Below are 12,456 nucleotides of genomic sequence, written 5' to 3'. Positions count from 1 at the left end.
AATAACAATGTATGGTGAAAAACTTGCTGAGCCAAACAGGCAGCAGTGAAACACTGGAGCATTGCTGAAGGGAAAAGAATCCCTAAGCCATACTTGGATGAAAAGAAGATTGAACAGCCTATTTTTTTAAATCTAGCTTTTCACAATAATTATTTCTACTTTCCCTACCCACTTATAATTCTGCCATTCTTGTTGCCGAATTTTGAAGTTAATATTCCAGTGCCGCATGCTAATAGGACACAGAGAAACATATTCAGCTCCTTCTCCCCCTCTGCAGTTCACAGATGGTATTGCTGCAGACAGCATATGGCACTAAAGGGGGGAAGTTAACAACGTGGGCTACTTTTAAGACATGTTAACTAGGTCTCATTGCATAAAATGGGACACGTGCTACAATAGTGGTAAAATAACCTGTCTTAACAGTAGCCCACATTAATAACTTTCCCCCTTTTGTGTGAAGAGTTTCAGTCTCTGGTAACCAGAGCTGATATTGTGATGTCATAATACCTCATTCCACCAATACCTAATGGGCCGATGCTCAGAGCTCTGGTGCTTTTGATTAAATAGATGCCTGTACAGACCCTCCTATCACCATGCCAGACATTGACATTAAATTGGACTCTACGAAGATAGCATTTGCATATTATACTCTCAAATTTGGAATTTAATGCCAATGGTCTTATGTAAGGAAATTAATTTCCTAATTATTTTATAGAAAGTTTTATAATTATACTACATTCTTGATTATTTAGTAGACTAGGATGGAGGGAGCATAGGATATTTTTTGTGGATTGTTGAGTGTTAAGACTCTTTTTGACATGCTACACAATTGCATATGATTTATGTATATTGGATAGGATTGATTTTGTTGATTACATCTTTATTTGATTAGAGTTTTGTTTTAATGTTTATTGTATTTATGTACTTTTGAATTGTATCTTGCCTGGGGCTTTGATGACTGGGTGAGTAATCCGTTGAAAAAAAAAAGCAAATAAATAAGTAAATCTTTGTTTTATTTTAAGTATTTGAATCACAGTCGGCACATTTTCTGTTTCAAGGTGTGAAAGCTGTCAATTTCTCCCAAAGGAACAGGCACCATGTACCAAAACATAAACTGGAGACCAGGAAAATATGGCAGAAAGGTAGAGTAGTTGCAATACTCTGATGCACTGCTGGCCTCATTAAAAAGAATTTCAGCTGCAGCTGGATATGTTACAATGGTACTAATATATTTAAAGCTGCATAACTTTAAACACTATTGCTGCAGTCAAATTGCCTTAAGTCAATCACTGGTGAAATTGACACTTTTATGATACTCCTCAATTTTTCAATTTTGAATTTTTTTCAACTTTTACTTAAATTTGCTTACTGCAGGATGCAAGCATAATGCAGGATACTGCATTATTCCATGAATGGAATCAGCTCTTGAACGGAAGAAAATCAACACTTATCTGCATTTTAACATCTCGAAGGGGACCCGTTTCACTTTGAGCTTCTTCAGGGGAATGATGGGTGCTGAATTGCCATGAGACAGACAGCCGTAAATCCTTGAGATCCAAGGGGTTCCTCCAATCTGCTTTGTTGAGCAGAGGAAGAATGATCTCTCACAAAGAAGATTATGGTCTTTGAGATTGAGTATCTGTCTTTTCTAGAACGAGAAAGTATCCTGAGTACCAACATGGATTCTTCTCCTGTGGCAGGACAGCTTCTATAGGTATGGCCTGGAGAACAAGGTGGGCATCTTTCTGCAACAAATTTAGGTGGCTGGAAGGAGGTTTAGCTCACAGTATAGACCAATGTGGGGATACATCCCCTGACTTAACAGTATGTTGAGCAGAGGAAACTAGTTGAAATAGTTAATTCCTCAAGAAGAAAAAAGATTAGGTTTGAAGCATCAACCTCTTGGCTGTTCTTGTTTTCCTTCTTTTTTATTTTTTTTTAAGTTACATTTGGCAGGAACCAGAACTTATTCATTATTGCTGCAACATGTTCTATAATATTGGCTAGAGGAAGGCAGACTGCCTTTTACAGCTAACTTTATGACCTTATGTCAAGAGAGGAAAACCATCTGTAATCAGGGAACGTGTAAGAAAGAACTCAAGAAAGTGGACCCAATACAAAGAGCAGCTGGGCTCATAGATTAGTGACATAGAGACAGCAGAGAAGGCTAATTACAGGCAAAATCTAGAAGATTAAGAAGACAACCCTGCTAATGAACGAAGTATTGGACGTTTGAAAAAAAAAAAAAAAAGAGAGATAGCGCTCTCTCTCTACTAGACAGCATATTCTGTTCGCTGGATTACCGGTGCTCATGCTGTTTCTACCTTACTAGCCTCTTTTTTTAAAAACTATATTCTTTGTGCAATGCTGATTATATGAGCACCAATAATGACCGTAAATGCTGAAAAATAAGAAAGCCAAAGCACTGGAACTTAGTTGCAAGATGTTATTCAGCTCGCATAATTTGGCTGTGCTTGCCATACTGTAACATCCTAACAGAAAGCAGAACTTAAGGTAACCCATTGGTTATCATGGGACGCATCAATAAACACGAAATAAAGAAGGTGTAATTTAAATCAGGAGAGGAAATTTACTATTTTTACCATTTTACTATTGTAAATTGCTTAGGTCTAAGTGATATGTAAATAATATATGTAAATAAATAAATACTAGTACAAGCAGTTCTTATATCAAGTGAAGAACTTATCAAGCAGAGATAAACAGCAAGAAACACAATGAAATTAACATACAACCAGAAACAGGCTGACGTGAATAGGAATAATAAAACCAGTACAGTCCAGGCTCTGAAAGAAACGTCTAGCTGTAACTGTTCAAGTAGTCATGATCCACCTTACAGCTAGAAAAGAGGTTCTTCTTTTGAGGAATCCTTTCCATAGTAATTCATCATGTCATGCAAGAAGAAATAAGGTGTCAGCATCTCCATATAATGGCTACATCAAAACTGCTAGCATTTCAGAGAGAAGGAACAGTTTCATCCAGCCACTGCACATTGGAAGCTTCCAGAGACTCAGCATTGATCTGGACCTCTGCGGAGAAGGAAGACATACAATCATGGTGAGTGCTATGATAATATGAAAGGTCTGCAGCTCACGTGCAAGGTTACTGTGCTAAGAATGCGCACGGCACGTGGAAGCGGATTGCACAGAAGTCATCTGTCAAAGCTCCATGGCATCTTATGCAAGAGAAGCTTCAAATGAATAGAGAACCTTTAGATAAATAGAACAAAGAGCTGACTCTACCAAATGATCCTCTGTGTCTGCCATTGAGGCGGCACACTAAGCCGAGTGAGAGATGGAAGTAATCCCTTCATGACTCAGGTAGTCTGATGAAACTACTGACAAATAGAGAAAGTCACAAAAATGGTCCTGATGACAATGGAGATGTTCTACCCTGCTACTTTAATGGGCTGTCAACATAATTTGCTAACAACACTTGTTATTCAAAGTTTTTAAATCACAAGAGGATTGTGAAAAATTGCAAGAGGACCTTATGAGGCTGGGCATCCAAATGGCAGATGATGTTTAACATGAGCAAGTGCAAAGTGATGCATGTGGGAACGAGGAACCTGAACTATAGCTACGTGATGCAAGGTTCTGTTATGGTATAAGCCAATCATCAGAATTAAATGTGTAGCATGATGTTGTGTTGGATCAGATACATATATATACACCAATATATTTGTGCAGCTTTTAAAAATACACTGCAGCAGAACTGGCTTTCATTCCAAAAGCCCTCTTCCCTCTCCCTTTGGGGAATCTCATTCCTTAAACAAAAGACTTAAGACTGCTTTAAAGTTTTAAATTGACTCTATTCCTCTGATCAACACAACAAAGATTGGACCTAACCAGTAGAGGCAAGGAGACAAGCAGGTGGGAAAGGTGTGAATACCCCATTGAAGACAAAGACTTCAGAGGGGAAACCATAAACAGGACATTTGCTTGTCAAAGGTATACCTGCCCCTACCCATCAGCTTTCAGACATGTGCAGAAAGGAAGGACTTGTAATGTGTATCTGCTCCAGAGACTGAGCAGGAAGCCTTTTCACATCAAAAGACCATTTGTCAGCAAGATCCAGACAGCAAGTCTTGTGATGTCATAAGACATGAGATCAAGATACCACAATGCTTTGCAAATGCCCAAGGGTCGTGTGGAAACCAGGACAAAGATCCACATGGCATATCCTCCTGCAGCTTGCAAGCCCAAGAGTCAGATTCTCTTCAGCTGCAAGCAACTCAGATCCACTCACTGCAGAAGCCCTGTTCCTGTCCTAACCATGTGCTCATCAATCAGCTGGACCACAGCATGCTTGTAACAAGGACTTGTAAGTAACATAACTTTTGATCTAGACCTGCTACTTTGCCTTACTTAAGCACAGATTATCTGTAAAAGATCTCTTAAAACCTACCTCTTGTGTGCAATTGTATATTAAATCAACCTTTTTGAAGCTAAAAATACGGTCTCTTTGTGTTCTGAGTATATGGTATCTTTTATATATACTTAATTTATTTAATTTATTGCAATTATCACCTTTGGTGATTGGTGGAGAAATTAATATCCTAAAACTTATAAATACAGCACCTGCTCTTAAATTATAAACAGTAGCGAGTGCTCTAGAGCTCTTTTCCCCAAGTAAATCATTTCTTGTAACATATTTATTGGTGCAGAACGTGGGCAGATATTCTGTGCGAGTAGAGAGAGGTAAATTATATTTTTGTATATTGCTGCTTTATAGAGAACTGAGTATCAGGTTTCATTAATTAAATTTCCGATTGATAAATTGATAAGGTTTTCAGGTATTCAGAATGCTGTGCTGGATGGATGTTTGGTCTTATTTAGGTACTTATGCACTCATGTACTTTATGTATTTCATAATCAAATCTTTAGGCATGTTCTGGCATAAAATAAAAACCAATTTTGCAGCTTCTTTTGAAGAGGACATAGATAACCCCACTTTGCCTAAGCAATGCGTAGAACCCTCTGGCCCTAATCCTTGGACCCATAATGTAACTGATGATATTTCCATCCCCTCTGATACTGAAACAAAATGTGATTTATATTCAATTAAGGAAGGGAGCACGAGAGTTTCTGCATGCACTTGGTTAATGTGGATCATATATAAGAAAGCCTTAAAAGAACATGCAGAATTGAATGAGAAGTTACTAACCAAAGAGAGAGAATATATGCAGGTAGACACAGAAAAGGATTTTCTAATCACAATGGCTAGTTGCTTAAATGATCAATTAGACGCCCTTAGAATACAGGTGCAAAGGCAGGCAGCACAGGAGACTAAAATGAAAGCCCAAATTTTAGCTTTAGAAATGCAGGCCAGCCAGGTTCCAGACTTGAAGCATTTAATCAGAGAATTAATACTGCAAACGCCACATATAGATGAGAATATTGATCATGTACACTGTCACAAGGAGATAGAAACCTTAAGACAAAAATTACAGGATGCTCGTATGCAGGTCTCAGCCATTACGGGTCTCCCATGTGCCCCTCTAGACCCAAATACAGCTACAGCCGTGCCTGTTTCAGCTATGGTAACAGTATCACAGTCCACACCCGTAGCAGGAGGTTTAACTAGAACCACTAGTTCCCAGGCCCCCCTCACAGCATCCAAAACCTCAGCACATATATGCACAACCTGTTCTGCAGTCTAATTTAAATGCTCATGATTCAGCTCCTCAACACACAGATGCACCACCTGGGCTGCATTCTGATCTAAGCTCCCATAGAAGGAAATCTCTAATAAAGAAATCAGCTCCTAAGTATGTAGCTACTGAAAACCACAAGCAAGCATGTGACATTTTTAAACCTCATGGGGAGAATCTTTCATATGGGGAAAACAAACCCACCAGTGTCCTTACGGCAAGGGCATTGCAGATAGCTAACAATAAAAAGAGAAATTTGCCACCAGATAAACAGAAACTTATAACTGCAAGTCCTGCTGGACCAGAAACTGACATTCTGTCAGCCCTTCCTGCAATTTAATTCCTAGAAACATGAGGAGACGCATCCAGCCTGGACTGGACTTCTCCACAGCATGACCCACTCTGCAGATGGCAGGGAAATCCAGTTGCTAATTTTTAAAATAGGCTGGACCGGAATATAGAAAAAGTTTTTGCCATTAACCTTTTGTAACACTGATAAGAATTTAAAATGTAGCTTTTATTGTTCTTTTGATTTAAAATGTAGCTTCTATTGTTCTTTTAATTAAAAATGTAGCTTCTATTGTTCTTTTGAACATTTAAGATTTAGTAATGTCTCTCTGCAATAAGTAAGATTTAAAATGTCTCTCTATGATTAGCTTATAATTGCATAATTTGTTTTTGATAATATTGTTTAAGGATTCAGAAATGTCTTTTTTTCTGATGAGTGACTCCCACTGGATTTGAAACTAAAATACTGGGTAAGAAGTTTTAAAAATGCCTCCTTATAATAGGTAACTCCCGCTGGAGCTGAAACTTAATATTGTGCTTTAATGTGAATTAACAAGATATGCTTATCTTTATAGAAAAGAAACTAAAGCTTAAGAAAATAAAGCCTGTCTGCACTGCACGCTGCTCACATACAATGGTCTAAGATTATGGGAAGGAACTGTGAACAAGAGAGGGATCCCCCCACCAGAACCAGCCATGTGACCTGCTAAAATTAATGTGAAAGTGTTTTTATTTTTCTTGTCTTTTTCAGAGTTCAAGTTCTAATGAAATAGTGATCCTGTTCCACTTATGAGATATTAATATTTTTAATGGTGCTAGTAATTAATATATATATGGCTATCTCAGATATATTTCTAAATAAATAGATCCGATCCTGTTCTACTTATATTTTAAAAATAAACAGATCTATGCTGTTCTACTTGAGATAAAAACCATATATAATTTTGCTAATTGTTGCTTATTTCTAAATGAATGAAACTGCGGTGGTAATCCAAGATGGATGCCGCAGGTGCTGCTTTTGGTGCTTTATTAATTTTGCTAATTGTTGCTTATTTCTAAATGAATGAAAATGCTTTGACAATCCAAGATGGATGCTGCGTACGTTGCTTTTGTTTTTTTTTTGTGTTCTATTTGCAGGTTAAGCTCAATCCTGGATCTGGAATGGACGATCGGAGACCTAAAGGCCTAATAGAGTTCTTTGTTTGTTTGTCATGTGGTCTCCATGTTACATGTTTGTTTTATGTTATGGGGTACCCAAGAAACTATACACAGACATTCATAGACCCTCCCTACTAACAGTCCCTCCAATAGTTCACATTGTCCAAGAAAGAAAAAAAAAAGAGACCATTTTCACTGGCAGACGAGCTATAGAAAAGAAAACCATGTTCACTATTATTCAAGCTATGGCTCACATATAATAAGTCTACTAATTGCTATCTAAGGTTATATAGTCACATGTGTATATTTGAAATTATGAGCAAAGGTTTCTCTTTACATGATCTATCAGGTACAATCAGTACAGGGAATGTTTCTGACCTGTTTAGTTTATTCTACATTACAGCCAGTACGCACACAATGTCTCTCCCTGGAATGAAATATTGGCTGTGTGCAAAGCAAAATTAACATATCTTTTCTAAATTCTTTACAACATTAAACACATGAGTATTGTTTATTAATTTGCTACATTAAACACTGCTAAAGCAGATAAATATGGTAACCTTTTACCACACTCAATACCCATAAATAGTTTCTCTCTGAAAAAGAAAGGTTTCTCTCTGAAAAATAAAAAGTTTCTCTCTGAAAGGTAGTTCATGGCACTATACCATGACTCTGTTTTTGTTTATTTGGTCAAAATATTAATGCATAGGATTGATAGGAATAATTATTTTGTGTGTAATAGTAACCTAGGAAATTACTATGATAATTGCTTACATATGCCTTTCTTATTTCTAATGAAACAGTAGTATAATAGCTCCACATTTACACTCTTGCTTATGTATTAGTACTATCTGTCCTTTTATCACTGCTGTGAATACCTCAGTTAGCCTCTGAGATAGAGAATATAGGGAAACATTAACAGTGTCAGGATTTTCTTTGGAATGTCAAACGCTGAGAATAGTGACTGAATAGATTGTTCCACCCCATTGCGGTGGTATAAATTGGTCAATTGCGCACTCTCATGCTATTGATTTGGCTAGCATACTGGGTAAGATATCCTGTGGCACAAACTTGGGAGCAGCCTATGCCCCTGAGCAGGTGACACAAAAAGAGGTGGTCTCTGGAAATAGAGCAAAATGGCACTTCTGTGGCTGAAGTCACATAAACTGTACTTGCAATCCTATTTTAAACCAGAGCAAAGCCATACTCTGCCACCTGACTGAATGAAAGCCTAATGAAACTGACCACAGAAAACTTAACCCTAGCTACCTAAATGTAAGTCATGAGTAAACAAAAGTAATAATGATGAGTCTTTTTGCTTATAACAGTCATATTCCAGCTAAGGACATATTCCAAGATTCATAGTGACGTGACATAAGTAGATGATGGCAGGAGAATACCTGCATGGTCCAGTCTGTTCAATGTTCATTATTAAAAGATTCACCTCTTCCAATACACATGCCCATGTAAACAGTTCAGTACCTTTGCTATTGTTCTTTTGAAATTATGCTACTGTACTAGGTTAGAGTTGTTGTTTGTTTTAATTTTAGCTTTTATAGTTCATTTTATGGTTCCTCATTCCAATATATTAAAAATGTATTTTCACTCACAACCAAGAGAGGGAGTGTTATGGTATAAGCCAATCATCAGAATTAAATGTGTAGCATGATGTTGTGTTGGATCAGATACATATATATACACCAATATATTTGTGCAGCTTTTAAAAATACACTGCAGCAGAACTGGCTTTCATTCCAAAAGCCCTCTTCCCTCTCCCTTTGGGGCATCTCATTCCTTAAACAAAAGACTTAAGACTGCTTTAAAGTTTTAAATTGACTCTATTCCTCTGATCAACACAACAAAGATTGGACCTAACCAGTAGAGGCAAGGAGACAAGCAGGTGGGAAAGGTGTGAATACCCCATTGAAGACAAAGACTTCAGAGGGGAAACCATAAACAGGACATTTGCTTGTCAAAGGTATACCTGCCCCTCCCATCAGCTTTCAGACATGTGCAGAAAGGAAGGACTTGTAATGTGTATCTGCTCCAGAGACTGAGCAGGAAGCCTTTTCACATCAAAAGACCATTTGTCAGCAAGATCCAGACAGCAAGTCTTGTGATGTCATAAGACATGAGACCAAGATACCACAATGCTTTGCAAATGCCCAAGGGTCGTGTGGAAACCAGGAAACCAGGACAAAGATCCACATGGCATATCCTCCTGCAGCTTGCAAGCCCAAGAGTCAGATTCTCTTCAGCTGCAAGCAACTCAGATCCACTCACTGCAGAAGCCCTGTTCCTGTCCTAACCATGTGCTCATCAATCAGCTGGACCACAGCATGCTTGTATCAAGGACTTGTAAGTAACATAACTTTTGATCTAGACCTGCTACTTTGCCTTACTTAAGCACAGATTATCTGTAAAAGATCTCTTAAAACCTACTTCTTGTGTGCAATTGTATATTAAATCAACCTTTTTGAAGCTAAAAATACGGTCTCTTTGTGTTCTGAGTATATGGTATCTTTTATATATACTTAATTTATTTAATTTATTGCAATTATCACCTTTGGTGATTGGTGGAGAAATTAATATCCTAAAACTTATAAATACAGCACCTGCTCTTAAATTATAAACAGTAGCGAGTGCTCTAGAGCTCTTTTCCCCAAGTAAATCATTTCTTGTAACAGTTCCACATTAGGAGTCACTGACCAGGAAAAGGATCTAGGTGTCATCGTTGATGATACGTTGAAACCCTCTGCTCAGTGTGCAGCGGTGGCAACAAAAGCAAATAGAATGTTAGGTATTATTAGGAAAGGAATGGAAAGCAAAAATGAGAATGTTATAATACCTTTGTATCAGAGGCTTAGCTAAGTGGGGCCACGGGGGCATAGGCTCCCACAGATTACGTCCTGGCCCCCTCTATATTTGACCCCCCCCCCCCCCCCCCACCGCCCGCTCCCCGCCACATCATCAGGTACCTTGTTTGCTGGCGGGGGTTCCCAAACCCCACCAGCCGAAGAGTTTTCTTCAGCGCCGGTCGACTCCGGCACCTTCGTTGTGTGATCATCTGTTTCTGACGACTTATGAACTGCACAGTGCATATAGCCCTGAGCAGGACGTAAGGCGTCAGAAACAGTAAATGTAGTTTATACCATCTATTATCCTTGTGACTTAATCTATGTGGGCTGTTCATCATGCCCCATAAAGTATAGATTATCAGAACACAAATCACGCATACATACCTCTACAGTTTCGGCCCCTCTGGTTCAACATTGGTTGGAGAAAGCACATGGGATAACAGATTTGAGATGGAGAATTATTGATCTGGTCGAGGGGGGATGGGAAGGCGGGGATGTAGCTAGGATCCTTAATTTTAAAGAACAACGGTGGATATTCAATTTAGATACCATAGCCCCACGGGGTCTTAACAGCCAATTAGATTGGAGTTCCCTGCTCTGATAGAACTATCAGAGGGCTTTTGATTGGTTCAGTAGGGGAGGCAGTGATTGAACGGAATTGGGGGCAGTACTATTTAAGTTGTAAGGTAGTGGCAGCCATGTTAAAAGACAGTATGTGAGATGGCATGCCTAAGAGTAAGTAGTTATTGGGGGATTATTGTGATGTGACACAGATTTTATGTAGTATAATGTGTAATGTGTATTTGTTCTTGTTTATAGTGTATAGACCCTGATGCAGCAATGCAGTAATTGCGAAACATGCCGCATGTCAGTCATACTGAGAGTGGGGCTTTACGTGAACACTGAACTGTTATCAAGTATCTGCTAAAGCTTAGTTATTATTATAGTAATGAGCAGGTCAACATGTTACAAAACATTTTTGTGAAAAAAATCAACAGCATTAATTAATTTAGGCAGGAAGGAGAGGGGACCAATGAGGAGCCAACAGCGTACTAGAATCAGGAGCATTTGGGTCTTCTGACAAATGAAACGCTGATATAGTTTACGTTGTGCTATTGAGGTCCATTGAGGATAATTATAGAAACATGTAAGAAAATTAGATACATAAAGGACATTGAAGAATATAATACACGATGAAAAGTTTTGAAACTTTGAAAGAATTTTGTGGCGCTGGGCAATGATTGCAAATACCAGAGTGAAGGAGCCATGAGCCATAAGGGGAGGGGAAGGGGGAAGAAGGAATCGCTACACTGTGTGTTTTCCTCCTTTGTGTAGAAGCATTTGGCTTGTTGTCTTTTAGCAACAAAACTATACATTTTATTGGTTACAACCACATAATTCTGTCAGTAATTGATGGCTATAGAGATGGCTAACTGAGTTGATGCTTGAGTGTTAGCCTGCAGTAAGCAGTGACTGGAACACTCTATGCATTCTAACATATTTTGTGATTTCTTACTTATGTTCTTCTAAATAAATTAATAACGTGGCCAGGAATCCTTTGGCTTTTCCATTGAAACAATGTTAATTGTACATCCCCGCAGTTCTTTTAGATGTTGGGCTGGAAGGGGGAAGAGAGAACTGAAGATGGTTGGACTGGAAAGTGGGGGGGGGGGGGGGGGGGGGGGGGGGGGGGGGGGGGGGGGGGGGGGGGGGGGGGGGGGGGGGGGGGGGGGGGGGGGGGGGGGGGGTGGGGGAGAGGCAGAGAGAGAGAAAAAGGTGGAGATGAGAGAGATGAAGGTTATAATCTTACTGGTGAAAAACTGCCATGCGAAGGCCTCACCCCACCTGGCCCCACCCTGTCATGCCTTGCCCATCTGCTCACCCTGACCTTGCTCCAACCTCACCCAGGAGTCCCAGATTTGCAAGCCAAAGTAGAAAGCACTTTCTTTTTTTATATTGCTTACCAAGTGCAATCAGGGACAGATCACAAATCTGTGGGCTAACTAGCACAGCAGCCCCCCCCCCCCCCCCTTTCCAGTCGCAACTGCCAAGTACATAGTTTTACCATCCATTACACAGGGAACACAATATACATGCAACTATTTTAAATCTACACCAGTATGAATATAACATCAAGTTACTCTTAAGTGTTACAGGGTATTGACACAAGCATGAATAAATGGCAAACGTCAGGGTTTCAGCAGGTTATAAATAGATTTATCGTATTCCTTTAAAACACAACCACTGGACTATATCGGTAGGCTACTACGCAAAGCCCTGCCCCTCCCCTTGATAATAAGAAGGGCCCCTGGGATTATGAAGGGATAAGTCCCTTAGCACAACGCTAGCAAGAAATGTCTGTTAAATCTGTGCTAAGTGTAGGAAAGCAATCCGTCAAAAGACAGAGAACTCTAGACACCCCAAGGACAACAACATAATGAGATAAAAGTGGGAGGACGACCAAGGATTCCAAAGGCTGAG

The sequence above is a fragment of the Microcaecilia unicolor genome, chromosome 8 (assembly GCF_901765095.1).
Source record: "Microcaecilia unicolor chromosome 8, aMicUni1.1, whole genome shotgun sequence".
Lineage (NCBI taxonomy): Eukaryota > Metazoa > Chordata > Amphibia > Gymnophiona > Siphonopidae > Microcaecilia > Microcaecilia unicolor.
The sequence above is the reverse complement of the archived record's forward strand: the minus strand, read 5'-3'. Positions refer to the sequence as shown.